Below are 15466 nucleotides of genomic sequence, written 5' to 3'. Positions count from 1 at the left end.
TCCCATCGGTGTGACCTCTGCTTCCTGGGAATTCTCCCGGCCCCATAATGGGCTCCTACAGCACTTGGGACTTTTCTATACTTTACCGGGGCTTTTCGTATCCAAATTTCAGTAGAAGAGAGAAAAGACATTTATTGCACACTTACCTTGTCATAGGAGTTCGTGTCCTTTAATTCCGGAAATAGGACTTTTTACCCGCTGCATTACAGATGAAGAAATTGGACGCACAACAACCTGAAGGCATGGAATGAAATGCAAAACTAGAAGACAAGAAATAGAAATTATAGATCATTTCTCCCGTTCGGAAACTAGCACACCGCACAGGCGTCCAGCAAACGTTTGTGGAATGAATGAATGGATGAATGAACGAACGAATATTTGAAGACTGGCTTACATAAAGAACTTAGTGAGAAATGGTGTGGGTCAGAGATCTGAAGTACCCTGAAAAATACATATTCCAAGTACTTCATGGGATTTAGTGGCTGCAGAAAATCCCAAACATTGAAATAAGTAAAACGGAAGGGTTTCCCTAACACTTTCACAACTAAAAGTGTGGCTCCGCACACCCGGTATAGAAGAGGCATTTGCAATCTACAAAGTTCCCTTCTTCGGAAAGCTCTAGAACATCGACGGGTTTTGTTCCTAAACTTCGGCCGCGGGGGCGGGCTGGCGCCTGTCCCTTTAAGAATCTGGTCAAAGTCTTTTTCCTCGCCCCGCCCCGCCCCCTCGCGGTGCCGGCGAGGCCCGGGCGCCCACCCTTTTCTCCCCCTGCGGGCTGAACTACGGGTTCGGCCGCCCATCCGTCACAGAGGCGCCGCTTCTGATTGGCTTCGCGCCGGGAGGAGGGGCGGGAAGGCCTGAGAAACTAGTTTGTTGGCGGCCACCGGGCTGTATCTCAGCGGCAGCGCGCTCCGGCTGTGGGGAGCCGGGGGAGGGGAGCGGCGGCGGCGGCGGCGGCGGCCCGGGCTGTGGAGCCTCGCGCGGGGCCTCTGAGCGCGGCTGACCCGGGACGACGAGCGCGGCGGGCGGCGGCGCCCCGAGCGGTGAGTGGCGGGGCCGGGCCAGGCTGGGCTAGGGGCGCCGGCCTCGGGCCGGTTTAGCCGCGCGCCCCGGCCGACGGGCTGGCACTTGTCACCACCTCCCCCCTCCCAGGTCGGGACCGGGAGTGCGGGGAGCTGCGCGCCCCACCGTGGGAGCCCCCGGCCGAGAGAGTCCCCGCGCGGCCGCTTGCGCCGGGAGCAGCGCCGTGGCTCGGGGCCCCGACCGCCGCGGGGTCTCGGGGGCTGGAGTCGGGGACAATGGTGGGGAGGGAGGGGGCTGGAGTCGGCCACCTCCTCTCCAGTCCCTGCGACTGCTCCCGCCCCGCGCGTGCCTGGGGACCCGGCGAGGGTATTTGCAGAGAGCTCCGGGCGAGGGAATGAATTGTTTTGTAAATGGATGTTGCGCGCGGGAGCTACTACTCTTTCCCTTGGGAGTGGTTGATTCATTGAGTCCGCAGACTCTCTTTTTAAAAAATTACTATCGATCCTGGAAAGAAGAGGCTGCTTGTGTTTGAGGATGTGAGCGGCCGGGCTCTGCGCCCGGGCTGGGCGAAGTCCCCGCGCACTTGACGCCGAGGGCCAGATGGCCGTCTGCCTCGTGCGGCGCGAGGGCCGGGGGGTTAACCAGGGCAGCGTCGTCCCCGCGAGCCCGGCCTGCGTCCGGCGTCCCGGTGCCCCCGGCCGTCCACGTCCTGCCTGACGGGGCCCCTTGTCTCTGTTTAGAGAGCTGTGGATTAGCAGAGCAGTGGTCACACGCTGTTAAGTCCCACCCATCTGCCCACCGAGGTGGCGCCACCCTAGCAGGTCCAGAGCGAGCCTTCTTCAGCCCGGCAGTCCTCTTCCCCACATCCTGCCCTGGCTCCTGAACCGCATTTGGGCACGCACCCCCTACTTTTCCTCCTCTAGTTGCTTGTGAAGCTTTTCCTTTGAGAGACTGTACCCCCAGGGGAACTGTACATTTTTGTGCTGCTGCTTCGAAGTCCCCAAGGTGCATTATCACTGTCTTTGTGCAAAGAAAAGTCTTTATAGAGACCCAATCAAAGGGATTGGGGTGGAGGCCAAGCCAGGCCCCTGCAGGTTTAATCTGGGCACTCTTGGGTCCTGCCAACTTGGTTTGAGCAGAGGAAGGACTCCCTGAGCTTTGGCCCTCCCCAGTGAGTCAGGGCAGAGAACACCAGGTGTCTGGGCCTTCTGGTTTCACTCTGGCCATGTGAAAAGTGAAGTTGCCAGTGGCACCGGGGGAGGAGGCAGGAACCCCGCGTTCTTATCGTGGACCAGCTATGGTGACGGTGATGTGGGGTCAGGCCCTTTGGGACCCTGGACCTCTGTCTCCCCCTTCATAGGTGGGACTGATGCTCACTGGGCCCAGGTGTGGTGTTAGGATTCCTAGGGGCTGTTGATAAAGACTTGCATTTGGGGGCTGGGGGCAGGTGGGGAGTAGGACACAAGTTCCACCCCCCCACCCCCCCGGGGGGCAGATTTGGTATCCTTCTGAGACCAGGGGTCCTGGGGTCCCCAAGCTATGCCTGAGGAGGGTGATGGAGTCAGTCTTCTGGGCCTGGCAGCTCTCTTGGTCTGGAGTCATTCCATTTGTCCGGAAGTGACTCCAGGGAGATTGTTAAAAGGAAGGTAGAGAGAAATGGTAGAAACCTTCATCCTGGGGCTGGGGCTGCAGCTGGATTTATGTTTGTGGTGCAGAGAGAGGAGCTATGGGTGAGCTGCACACTCAGCATCGGAGGCGGCTTCTGCAGCCTGATGCTCCTTAAAAGCCGCTCAAAACCTCTGGGCACCCAGTGTGGGCAGAGGAGAGCAGGAAGAAGGGGAAGATTAGCCAGGCCTGGGACTTCGCGGTCTGCAGCGAAAGCAGCTCACTTCTTAGCTTCTACCACTCTGATGCGCTAGGGAGCTGGGGAGGGAGTGTTACTGGGTGAGTGGTTTGTTCATGCCTTTGTTAATTGACTAATTGAGTCTTTGTCAGAAGGGTCTTGATGGGGGCCCTGTCATCGGGGAGCTCCTAGACAAGGGTGTGCTGGCACACGGATTGGGCCCTGCCACACGGACACACAGGTGTGTGCACAGTACCCCAGTGATAAAGGCAGCAAGGGGAGCTGAGGGGAAGGGATGGCAAAGGCTTTCTGGAGAGATGATGCCTTGACAAAGATGAGAATGGCATGGTGGAGCCCTGATTCCGGGCCCTAGGCAGCAGCCTTCTCCCACCACCCACCCACACTTCTCCCAGAAGCCGATTCCTTGCAGCCCCAAGGTAGGTGCAGGTTGAGATCTGGGAGAACGCAGATGGGCGTTGATAGAAGGGTTCATTTGAGACTGCGGAGTCAGCAGTCCCAGGAGTCTCCAGGAAGATGGATGGCTTCTGGCTGCAGTCTCTCTGCTCAGGGGGACATGGGAAGAGCCACCCCACCAGCCCCAAAGACCACCCCATCGTCTAAGCCCTCATCCGTCCGGACCAGCCTGCAGTGTGGCTGTGGCCTGGCCAGGGAGGGGCGGACAGAGCTGGCAGGAGGAAACAGAGTGTCCAGACACAAATGAATTGGCTGATCAAGATGCTGGTTTTCATCTAATGTGGTAAATTTCATAATTGAATTGCCTCAGGCAGCCAGAGCTATTGAAGCTTTTTCCCAGCCAGAAAACACTTCATTGGGACAGCTGGGGGCGGGGGCATGTGTGCACCCACAACTTTTACTCACCTCAGGGCAGTAGGGCTTTCCCCTTAGTAATCTGGGTCTGTCCCCGGGTGATGGAATCCAGCCCAGTCTCCACAACAGGTTCCAGCCTCGTTCCTGGACCACCTGGCCCCTGAGCATCACTGCCCCTGTCCCAATGGAAAGGTCGCGAAAGCTGATACCTGTCACCTGCAGGCACTTGCCTTGCCAGACTGACTCCAGGTCCCTAGGCTGTGAGGATGGGGATGCTGGGAGCAGAGAGAGAGCTCAAAGATGGGAGGGCTTCCTGTTAAGTCTCTTCAAGCATAAGACCAGATGGGGGGAAAGAGCATGGGCTCAGGATTGGATTCGGATGCTGCTCATGTGTCTGTGATCTCTTGGGCCCTAGCCACCTCCACCCACCCTTTTCACCTCCCTCTGGTGCCAGGAGACTCTGTTCTTTCTCACTGCTGAACCTTTCCTTCTAAGCCCTGTCCATGCCTTTTGGAGGAGCAAAGGTAGGCACATATGGGTCATTGACTTGTTCTTCAGAGCGCTGGCTCTGTGATCTGAGAAATCCAGTGTAGTTGGGGAATTTCACCGTATTTCCTCACGGTCTCCTGCGCCCCTGGGATGTATACAGAGTCTGGACCAGGCTCTCTGGGCCACAGCTTGTTGCAGTGTGACTGAGGCCCAAGGCCAACGCCACCTCTTCACCATCCTCTGACAGTTGGAACGCTCACACCTGGAACGTGTTGGCAGAAAGAGCGCTTAAGTGGGGGTCGGGAAGTCCTGCTGTGCCTCTCCCTGGCTGTGTGATTTCATGTAGGTCCCCTTTACGAGCCTCAACTTGCTCTTCTCTAACATGTGTGGATGCTCTTCTGTATGATGCTGCTATTAGATGTTTTGCCATAAAACCCCAGAAGTTCTTACAGCCTCTGATATCATGTAATTTTATAGGCTTGAGTTCTTTGCCTAGCCTTCTTGGGCAGAAAGACAGAGAGAGCAGCCAGTGGAGTGTGGAGGGGCAAATTAGAAGTCAGGAGTCTAGACTTCCAACTCTGCCTCTGATGTGTGCTGTGGGGCTCTGGGTAAGTCGCTTTCCCTCTCTGGGCCTTAATTTTTCCTCCTGTAGAACAAGAAAGGTATACAGTAGGCAGGCTCCCAGTTTTCTTTCCTTTCTTGAGTGGAAACTGAGTCAGACTTTACCAGTTTCTCAGGCCTCCCTTGGCTCCCTGCCTCTGCCCACTGCCTTGGAGTCCAGGGCCCAGGTGTAAAGGGCCTACAGGCACTGGTGCCTGTGGATGAGGGGCTAGTGACGCCAGAGGACTGGGTCAAAGAAGAACAAAGCTGGGCCCAAAGGAAGGTGGCAGGTGGATGACTTGCTTCCCAAGGTTGCTCGGGCTGGTCCCAGGCACCCCTGCTCCAATCCCAATATGGATGGGGTGGGACCTAGCCCGCAGGTGTCCCCAGGGCCACCTCCAAGAAGAGAGATGAGCACAGATCTCCCAAGATTGGTAGGGTTTGTGAGGGAGCCCGGGGGGACAGGAGGAGGACGCGAGGCTCCTATAACCAGACTTTGCCAAGGAGGTGCCTGCAAGACCAGTTGGATCGCTCCTCCTGCAAGAAGGCGGGGGCTGAGCAGGGCCGTGGGAGAACCACGTCTCTGTTGCCAGAGGGAGGACCACACTGGCCTTGGGTGTCACTTCCCACCCACCTCTGCCTGCCAAGAAGATACCTTCTACTGTCAGCCGATCCTTCAGAGTAGGATGCAGGGATAGGATGGAAACAGAAAGCCTTGTTTATTTTCTACCTGTTCTCGTTGGGCCCCCAAGGAGAGAGGCTGACCACAGATCAATCTAGGGTGAATGGAATTAATTTCCTAATTACGATAAGAGGAGCTTTGCTCACTCAATTCCAGGATGAGCTGCCTGCCAGGTTTGCCGTTGGCCAGGCCAGATTTGTCTGGGCAGGAGCGAAGTCCAAGAGACACAGGAGCTCTTTTTCTAGAAAGCCATTACATCCAGCATCCAGAGTTCAAGTTCTGCTGCATGCTAGCCAGGGTTGTGAGACCCTGGGCAGCAAGTCCCTTAACGTGTGAATGCCTCTGTTGTTCACAGCTTTGAAAATCCAAGGGAGAGAGCTGTACAGCTGCATTCATGTAGCAAGCTTTTATTTAGCACCTTCTGAATGGCTCATCCTGAACTAGAAACTGGGGGAAAAAAGTCAGGTTCAAAGAGAGTCCTTTCTTGGAAGTTCGGCCTCTGATAGTTGAGGCAGACAGGTAGTCAAGTGGTTGTGACACACTGCTGAAGAGTGAGTGGCATGGCAAGAGTCTGCCTCAGTTTCCCCACTGGAGAGGTGAAGAAGTAGACTGTTTCTAGCATCTCCATTCCAAATGGGTACAATGAATAATCTTTGCCATCTGTTCTCTACCAGGCTCTGGGATGCAGAAGAAAACAAGGCAAGGTCCCCACCATCCTGGAGCCCCTATTCAACTGGGGCCAGATAGACAAAATGAATACAGCTGCCGTTAGGGCTGCGAGACGTGGGTGGGGAGGAAAAGGTCAAGGTGGGGACCGAGGGAGCCTAAAGAAGGCGACTCTGGGCTGGTGACCTTTGAGCCGAGACCTGCAGGACTGGACCGAGGCACCCAGGGGAAGAACTGAGGAAAGGCATGTGGGGCAGGCAGCGAGCGAGAGTACAGGCTGGAACAGCATGGGCCGCGGAGGGGGATCCAGCCAGAGATAGGCGGCAGGCATCATCCGCTGTAATCTTCTGATTCCTAGGGAGGCCAAGAAAAACACGTTCCTTTAAGCTGTTTAATTGTTTCCTTTAACTTCGGTAACACATCAGTTATAAATGGACAACATGAGAGAAAATGCAGCATGGCCTGGAAGTCCCCCTCGTCCTTGGTATCTATCACTGGTTTGGTGTATACCCTTCTGGCCACCCTTTTTCTGTACAGATTTTGTGTTTCTGCCCACAGCTTCTGTGGCCCAGTGTGTGGTCGCACTTCTGCCCATCTTACAGCTACACAACACTCCCGTGTGCCCCAGTCACCGGTGTTCATCTCACCCTCTCCAGGGAGATGGTTAGGTCCTGTCTGACTCCCCCCCCCCCTTCCATACAATCCATGAAGTCCTGTGTGTCCTGGATCGTGCATCTTTGATTTTTATTTTTATTTTTTTTTAATTTATTTTAAAGATTTTATGTATTTATTTGAGAGAGAGAGAGCAAGCGAGCAAGAGAGCACAAGCAGAGGGGAGCAGCAGAGGGAGAGGGAGAAGCAGACTCCCCGCTGAGCAGGGAGCCCGATGTGGGGCTCCATCTCAGGACCCCAAGATCATGACCTGAGACAAAGGCAGCCGTTAAACCAACCGAGCCACCCAAGCTCTTTCTGATTTTTAAATGTTCATTGTCAAAGCTGAATGCCTTTCCCAAAGACTTAGGCAGGTCATTCACCCACCGATGGTGTCTGGGAGCCCATTTGCCCACATCCTCACCCGTACTTTATAATACTTGGTATTATCCACATTTTCATGAGGGGGCGGGGGGGATCTCATTATTCCTTTAAAACAAGCAAACCAAAAAAAAGTGATCCAGTGTATCCAGGCTTCCTTTTTTTGTTTTCATCCGTCTTTGTTTTTTCCAGAATATCGAGGTTTAGTAATTGCTGGCTCTGCCTCTGACTGGTCTCCTGACCTCCAGTGAAGCTTCATCTGTGAAACGAGGCCCTTTTAATCCCTGCCCTGCCCCCTGCCAGGCTGCTGTGCGTTGCCTGTGGTGCATGGGAAAACATTCCTGAAAGTTCATTTTATGCTGAAAAGTTCTGCAAACATCATGGGTTTTACTAGTGAGAGCCAGATATTTGAAGCCCGGAACGTGTGAGTGACTCTGAGTGTTTCTAAACAGCCAGTCTAGGGGAGGGGCTGGGGTGGCTTTAGGTGGGACGTCTGCCTGGCATCCCTCACGTGGCCTGAGAGGGAAGTCAAAGGGCTAGCTGGTAGGCGTGTTCCTCCCTGTCTCACCTGCAGGGATGAAGGAATGAGCCAGGAGGGCAGAGAAAGAGCTCTAGCCCGTCCCTAAAAAGGCTCTGAAAGGGGCATTGGTCACCACAGGCTGATCCCCCAGTTTAGCTGCCGGTTAGACCAAAGCCTTGGGCCCTTAGAACTTTATGGATTCCCATGTTTATTACTTTGGGGGTCCTCGTCTGTTTTCCTGTAACAGGAGGCTTTAAAACGAGAAAAGATAGACAAAAGGGCCCTTGTACTTGTTTTGGGGACAGAAGGATGGGGAAGCTCTGGTAGAGAAGGAAAGGAGTCTGGGGCCGGGGGAACCACTCCCATGTGGTTCCTGGGTGGCATCAGGTCCTAAGATGGGGAACCCGGGGGGCGGGCAGCCCTGTGTCCTGGGCCCCTAGAGGAATTCATGACTGCTGGGATTCCCATGCCCGGGGACACTGTAGCCAGGCTCTCCTGTCATTCCCCGAGTGGGCTCTAACAGCTCACCTCCTCTGCTCGAGGGGCGGCATCCAGGCTGGCCTGAGCCCTGCTGCCCTGGGGATGACCCACATGTAAGCCCTTCTGCTATTTCCCCCAGTACCCGACCTGGTTAGGACAGCTGCAGGGGATAGGAGGCCACAGAGAGGGAGGTAGACAGATGTGGGAGAGAGTAATAAAGAGCAGATGCACAAGGGGACCGTGGAACCCCCAAAGGGTTTTGGTAGGGGGCCTCCCCTCTCTGTACTCTGCAGCTAGTGAGCAGGAAGAGAGGAGGGTGGGGAGCCTGGCTGCTGGCAAGTTTTTGGTTTTTTTTAAGATTTTATTTATTTATTTGACAGAGAGAGACAGCCAGCGAAAGAGGAACACAAGCAGGGGAGTGGGAGAGGAAGAAGCATGTTCATAGCGGAGGAGCCTGATGTGGGGCTCGATCCCATAACGCCGGGATCACGCCTTGAGCCAAAGGCAGATGCTTAACGACTGCGCCACCCAGGCGCCCCTGCTGGCAAGTTTGTACGTTTTTCAGACATCCCCTGATGTCGAGGGTTGGAATTTTCAGGAAGGGAGTGAGGGGAGCATCTTGGGAGCTGATTTGGGGGTGGTCCACAGGGGGCAGAGGCCCGAGTGGGCTGCCCTGGCTGGGTGCCACCTGCTGCCAGCCTGAGCCCAGCTCACGGGTATTTCCCGGAGCTAGCGTGAGACCAGGTCACCAGGTTTCCTTTCAGGCCCTGAGATGGACTGGTGTATCTGTGCTGCAGGAAGTCACAGCTGCTATTTTTACCACTCCAACGAGGACTTTTTACTGGAAGGTACAATTACAAGCAAAATGTCAGGGTTTGGTTGGCCAGCCAAGCCCCGGGAGGCTGCCACAGGCTGAGGCAGGGGCCACGGCACATCGGGTGGTGTGTAAAGCAAGACACTTCGCACGTGGACACGTACCTCCCCTGGTTGCTGAGTGGCTTCCTCTGACCACTTGCAGGGTCTGGAGTTCTCCACTAGGCCAAAAAGAGGCCTGAGCTGGGTTTTGCCCGGATAATTACACCTGAACACCTTATAACTGGCTGGTCATGGGACTGAAGCTAACCAGCTAAGCCATTCCGTTCCCGAGTGCCCCGGAAGTTGACATTATTTTCAGTGAAATTACTGAGAGCCTTCTCTATGACACCTGCACTGCTAAGTGCTAGGAGTAGACATGAGTAAGACAGTCCCGGCTCTCAAGCATCACCTGTGCAGCGATTAAGGATACAGGAGGTGTGAATGGTCCCCAGACCCTTCGGACAAGCACCTGGTATGCTTTTCCTCTATATGCAGTATGGTCTGAGGCCAGGCAGGGCTGATTTTAGCTCCTGTTGCGTCATAACAAATCAGCACAAACTTAGTGGCTTAAGCCGTACCTATTGATCAGCTCATGGTACTGTAGGGCAGAAGCCTGAGCTGGCTGGACGAGCTTCTCTGCTTAGGGTTTTGGACCAGAAGTCCAAGGTCAAGGTATTGACTGAACTCTCACCCTGAGGCCCTGGGGGAGAGTCTGCTTCCTGGCCATTCAGGTTGTTGGCACAGTCGAGTTCCTGGTGGTTGTAGGACTCAGGTCCCCCTATCCTCTCTGGCTGTCATCTGGATGCTGATCTCAGCTCCTAGAAGCTGCCACAGTGTGTGCCAAGCGTCCCCCGCCACCTCCAGACCCGAAGTAGGGATATCAGATCCTCTCCTGTTGCAAATCTCTGGCATCCACTTCTGTGATCCGCTGGAGGAAACTGTGCTGTAAAGGGCTCTTGTGATTGGGTCAGGCCCACCCAGAAAACCTCTCTGTTTCTAGGTCACCTGATCAGTTAGCAACATCACTAATTATATCTGCAGATTCCTTTGCCATGTGGGTAATGTGGCAAGCACGCCATGTAGGTCACAGGAGTAAGGCCAGGGTGGAGATCAGGGGACCGGCCATCTTTGCACGTGCCCACCACAGGGCTCCTGCCACCAGGGGCTGCAGCCACAGTACGAAGAGCAGCAGCTCTCACTAACGGAGTAAGTTTTGTGTGCCTCGTGCTGCTAAGCTCTTTCCCTGGATTCTCTCCTTTAATTCCCAGGGTAGTACTTTGATGTGGGGACAGTTATTTTCACCCCCATTTTCCAGATGAGAAGACTAAGGCTCGGGGAATGTACATATCTGGGACCAGTCACTCAGGCGCGAACAGCGGTACTGGGATTTGGAAGCAGGGGCTTAGAGCCTAGCCACCTCGTTAGTTGGCGTTTCCACGTTGATCCCTGCGATTTATGGAACACTGTCCGGGGCAGGGTTGAGGGTTACTCTTTCCCATCTAGCACTTAAAATACTTAAATATGAAACATGTCAGTCATATTGCAAGTTAATACAGCAGACACCAAGAACCTGTCACGTGGGTTTGACAGATGTCTAGATCTTTCTGATGCTTACTGCAGTGGCTCTTGTGGTTAATCCACTACCCCTTCAGCCATGTTTACTAGCTTTGCATGTACTCTAGGCAAGAGAAATGCCACAGAATACTGTCCTCTAGGAGTCGGAAATTAAAATAAGGGCACAATATACAATGACCTGAAGGAATAAAGCGTGCCAGACAAAAAACACCACAATGCTATCGCAAAGACTCAATGGGTATCAGAACCTTCACTGCAGGAAATAAGACAAAAATGTGTATTTACTCACTGCCACGTTCCCGGTACACAGCACAGAGCCCTGCACATAGTAGGTGCTCAGATTCCTTATCCAGGTGATTTTTTGAGCATCATGGGTGTGCAGGGCGTGCACACTAGGTGCCAAGTCCAGAGAGGGTGTGATGTGGAGGTGAGACTTGAGGGCAGAAAGGGTGGAGGGGAGAGCTGGAAAGGCCAGCCTGTGTCTGTGTGCTTGGTGGCAGGGAGAGGGGCTCGGGTGGGCGATGAAGCTGGAGGGGGGACAGACTGAAGCCTCATTGAAACCTTCTGAGCAGGAGAGACTGATGGTCAGTAGCAAAGCATTTGGCCTCAGATTGCGGGGAGGGGGGACACATTGGGGACAGGGGCCCCTCACAGTCCAGTGTGCAGTGGGGAAGGTCTCACCTTGTCTCCAGCATAGGACTGGTGACACAAGGAACCCAGGAAGGAAGATTTAGTGGAACTTGGTGGCCACGCAATGTGCTAAAAATGTATATATGAATGAGTCGCAACTTCTGGGCACCCATGTATTTGGCTATAAATATACACACATATGTAATTTCAAGAGACCAAGAATTATCAGCTGCAAAGCCCAAAGGCAGCAGCCCGTGCATGGCCCCTGTAGTTTGCTGTCTGAGGCCCTGCCCAGTACAAAGTACCCAAATCTGTTATTTTGGGGGAGAATGAGGGGGTCCTGTGGTAAGAAGAAAGTGGCTGGTAATGAGGGGAGGGGCAGGGCAGGCCGGAAGAAGGGAGGCTCTGGGGCAGGTGGGGAGGCCAGCCAGCCGTAGGGTAGAAGGTGCTGGCCCCTGTGACCACAGCTCCATGCACGCTGGGGAGGGGGCTGAGACTCGCAGGGGTGGGTGATCCTGTTGTCACCCACCCTGAGCTTTCCATAGAAGTTTTCCTCTGAGTTCTTAGCACAAACACAGCTAATGTGGAGGGTAAGTGAGTGCTGCTAACCCGGTGTTCTCCAAAGTGTGTTTAGGAGGACGCCCGAGAGTCTTTTAGGGGTCCCCAAGGTCAAAACTGTTCTCATGGAAATACCAAGGTGTTATTTGCCTTTTTCACTAATCTCTCCGAGTGCATGGCTTAGTGAGCTGATGTTTTCCAAATGACCAGATGACCTCCAGGCCACGCCGTGCATGAGTGGAAAATCCATTCAGGGTGCAGGATAGCCCAGGAGATCGGAATGTCACAGAGTACAAGAGTTCACGGGTTCACGCTCAGGTTCCACACTGCAGCTAATCTCTAAGAGACTACTGCTCGTCCGGTCTCGGTGTGATATCAAGTAAGAATACCCGAAATTATCTGAGAAGTCTCTTCCAGCTTCCTTCCTTTTCCAACAACCCATCCCTGTGAGGCTGGATTTTCTTCACGTTCTTCAATGAAAACATTTTACAACAAACATTTTGAGTGCCCAGAGCACCTGGGAGCCAGGAACCAGCTACCAGGCCCTGAGCCCAGCTCTCTACATGAATTTCCCCCCTTTAGTCCCTCAGCAGTCTGGCGAGGTGGGTGTGATGATTTTCACGCCCATTTGACAAATGCAGAAACAAGGGCACCGAGCATTTGAATGCCAGCACGGATCTCATATCACGGACGAGGCATTAGCAGCAAGAGGGGAGGTCCCAGGTGATGGTGGCTGTTCTCTGGGCAGGAGGGAAGGCAGGTGCCTCACAGGAAGCCTGTATCACAGGTCTGGTCTGTCCCCAGGTCGTCCACTGTGCTCTGCAGCAGGCACCCTTCCTGGCGGTACTAAGCCTGGCAGGGACACACACCTGCACACGCTTCCTCCTTTCCTGAAGCCCAGGAGGGAAGATGCAGGTTTGCTAAGTGGAACGGCGGGGGTGCTTGAGAAATCAAGGGTTTTCATTTAAAATACCGTCTCCTGTTCAGCTGCACACAGCATTTGTGGCCAGGAAGGTTCCTTGTCTTCATAAGCAGCCCTCCTCATGCTATTTGAGCAGGGACTTGGGAGAAAAACAGCTTTATTTTTATTTTTTTTAAAGATTTTATTTATTAATTTGACAGAGAGGGACAGCCAGAGAGAGAGGGAACACAAGCAGGGGGAGTGGGAGAGGAAGAAGCAGGCTTCCAGCGGAGGAGCCTGATGTGGGGCTCGATCCCAGAACGCCAGGATCATGCCCTGAGCCGAAGGCAGAAGCTTAATGACTGCACCACCCAGGCGCCCCGAAAAACAGCTTTAAATACTAAGGATGTGTGCAGTTTTTAAATTTTCTCTGAGCCTCAGTTTACCCATCTGTACAATTGGCACCTTGAAGAGGTGTCTTAAGGGTTAAGTGCAAAAATGCATTTAAAAGCCCCTGGCACAAAGGTTCATGTATACGGCAGGGTTTTAAAAAAGTGATACTGTATCTGGCACAGAATTCAGTTCAGAGGGGTGGGGGTCTCCCCTGTTCTCACCAGTGGCACTACTGTCAACCAGTTTCTTACCCAGCCTCCCAGAGGTAGTCTGTGCACATACCCATGGGTGTGTGTCGTGTCTGCGTGTTTATAGGTAGTCTGGTTTCTAGCAGACATAAAAGACAGCCTCCAATCCGCAGCACTTACAGTAGCATGGAAAGCCACCTGCTTTATATATATATATTTGGCTGCATAGTATTGCACTTTATGAATGAACCAAGGTTTATTTGACTAGGACTCTTATTTATGAACATCGAGGTTGTTTTCCAGCCTTTTGCTTGCAGCCAAACCTCATGTGCAAATGGGACTGAGGGCAAGGTTCCCAGGCGTGGAAATGCCGGGGCAGAGGGCACCTGCATTTGTCATTTTGAAAGACTCCGAATTGCTCTCCAGCTACACTTCCTTGCTCTCGGCCCTCAAGGGGAAGAGAAAAGACAGCTTCTATCTCAGGCTTTAGGAACTGAGGAGCGTTCTGACTCCAGGTCGACACCCATGCTGACGGCCCGAAGAAGAAAGAACAAGAAGAAAGAACGGGGAGAAAGACCCACTACCAGGAAATGGCCAGTGCTTTACTCTTGGTGTTTTTGTTGTTTTTTCCTCCCTGTTCTACTCTGCATATTCATTTTCCTCCTAGACTGTTGCTCCAGGTGGCTCATTGAAAGTGATATCTAGGCCAGAGTGTTTTTAATGGCTCCATCTGTGGGGCCCTGCGAATCTTTTAAGGGACCAGACAGGAAAAGAGACAGCCTCCCTCTGGGTCCCCAGCCCCCCTCTGTTTGCCAAGGGCCAGGCCAGTCCTTCTGAAGAGGGAGGAGCCCAAGACCATGATGCAATGTTTGCTTTGGAGGGGACTTTTCTCTCTGCCCCCTTTGTTTCCCTCTGCCGCACTCTGGATAAGTGAAAGGAAACGAGTTATTTCAACAGATGGGTTAGCCCGAGTGCCGAGTTCTCCGTCGCCTCTCTGATTAGAGCCGTGGTGTCCATTTCGTTGGCCCTGCTCCCAGCTGGAGCAGCAGCTGGCCTTGCAGGCTCCCAGCTTTGGGGGCCAGAGACGGTCCCCCACTGAGCTGAGGGGAGCAGGATGTGGTACCTTCTGTCCGTCCTGCCCTGATGAACTTGGTGCTGTCTACACCACCACCCCACTTAGCTGTAAGAAGGCACTTTGTTGCAGGGGCAGTTTAAGCACGGTAAACAGAACTTTTAGGACAATAGGACATCGAACATCTGTGATTGTTCTCCACAGATTTCATCCCTAGAGAATACAGTAATTCAACATAAGCAACACAGTTATCGTTGGATAAAAATTTTTAGGGACGCCTGGGTGGTGCAGTCGTTAAGCATCTGCCTTTAGCTCAGGGCGTGATCCCAGCGTTATGGGATCGAGCCCCACATCAGGCTCCTCCTCTCCCACTTCCCTTGCTTGTGTTCCCTCTCTCGTTGGCTGTCTCTATCTCTGTTAAATAAATAAATAAAATCTTTAAAAAAAATTTTTTTTTTAAACTGTGGATGAGTGACCTAGATGGTGGTTGTATATTTCACAGACACTGAAAATTACATTTGGCAACCACAGAGACACTGCACTGTTTGAGGAGGGAGCCAGGAGACTGTGGATCCCAGCGCCTGTAGGCAGCAGGCACTCCAGTAACCTTGTTCAATGGTGAATGACGGATAGGAATTTGGAAACTATGTAATTAGGTAAAAACAATGTAAAATAATCTTATTTTACTGCAACAATGTAAACTGGGGATAAAAGGAGAAAAGAAGCCAAAGTGAAAATAGTTACTCTGTTCTTAGTGTTTCTAAACCTTATCACTTTCCCCCAAAACCTTTTTAGATCTTTTTACCCCCATTGTGCTTACCCCTCCCATAAATGTTAATACCAGATATACTGTAAGTCGATGTACTGTGTGTGTATCTGTGCTTTGTGTATAAAAAGAACAAGAGGGGCGCCTGGGTGGCTCCGTCGGTTGAGCGTCTTTGGCTCAGGTCAAGATCCTGGGGTCCTGAGATCGAGCCCCACGACCGGCTGCCTACTCAGTAGGGAGCCTGCTTCTCCCTCTGCCCCTCCCTCTGCTTGTGCTCTCTCTCTGTGTCTCATATAGATAAAATCTTAAAACACACACACACACGACTTTCATCCCCCCCCCCCGCAAGAACCAATTTTGGCCCC

At 53.2% G+C, this 15466-nt stretch overlaps 1 protein-coding gene across 1 annotated transcript in view; it reads left to right on the top strand.

Annotated features, from left to right (window-relative positions):
- Positions 1–974: 974 nt before the first annotated feature.
- KLHL25 (kelch like family member 25) overlaps positions 975–15466 on the top strand; it is a 35078-nt gene continuing 20586 nt past the window's right edge. The window contains exon 1 of the mRNA XM_040642768.1: positions 975–1043. The gene's annotated coding sequence lies outside the window, so the exon portion shown is untranslated. The remainder of the gene's footprint in view (positions 1044–15466) is intronic.

This window comes from Ursus maritimus, unplaced genomic scaffold (assembly GCF_017311325.1).
Source record: "Ursus maritimus isolate PB19 unplaced genomic scaffold, ASM1731132v1 scaffold_27, whole genome shotgun sequence".
Classification (NCBI taxonomy): domain Eukaryota; kingdom Metazoa; phylum Chordata; class Mammalia; order Carnivora; family Ursidae; genus Ursus; species Ursus maritimus.
Note: the sequence above shows the minus strand (reverse complement) of the source record. Positions and strands in the feature narration are given on the sequence as shown.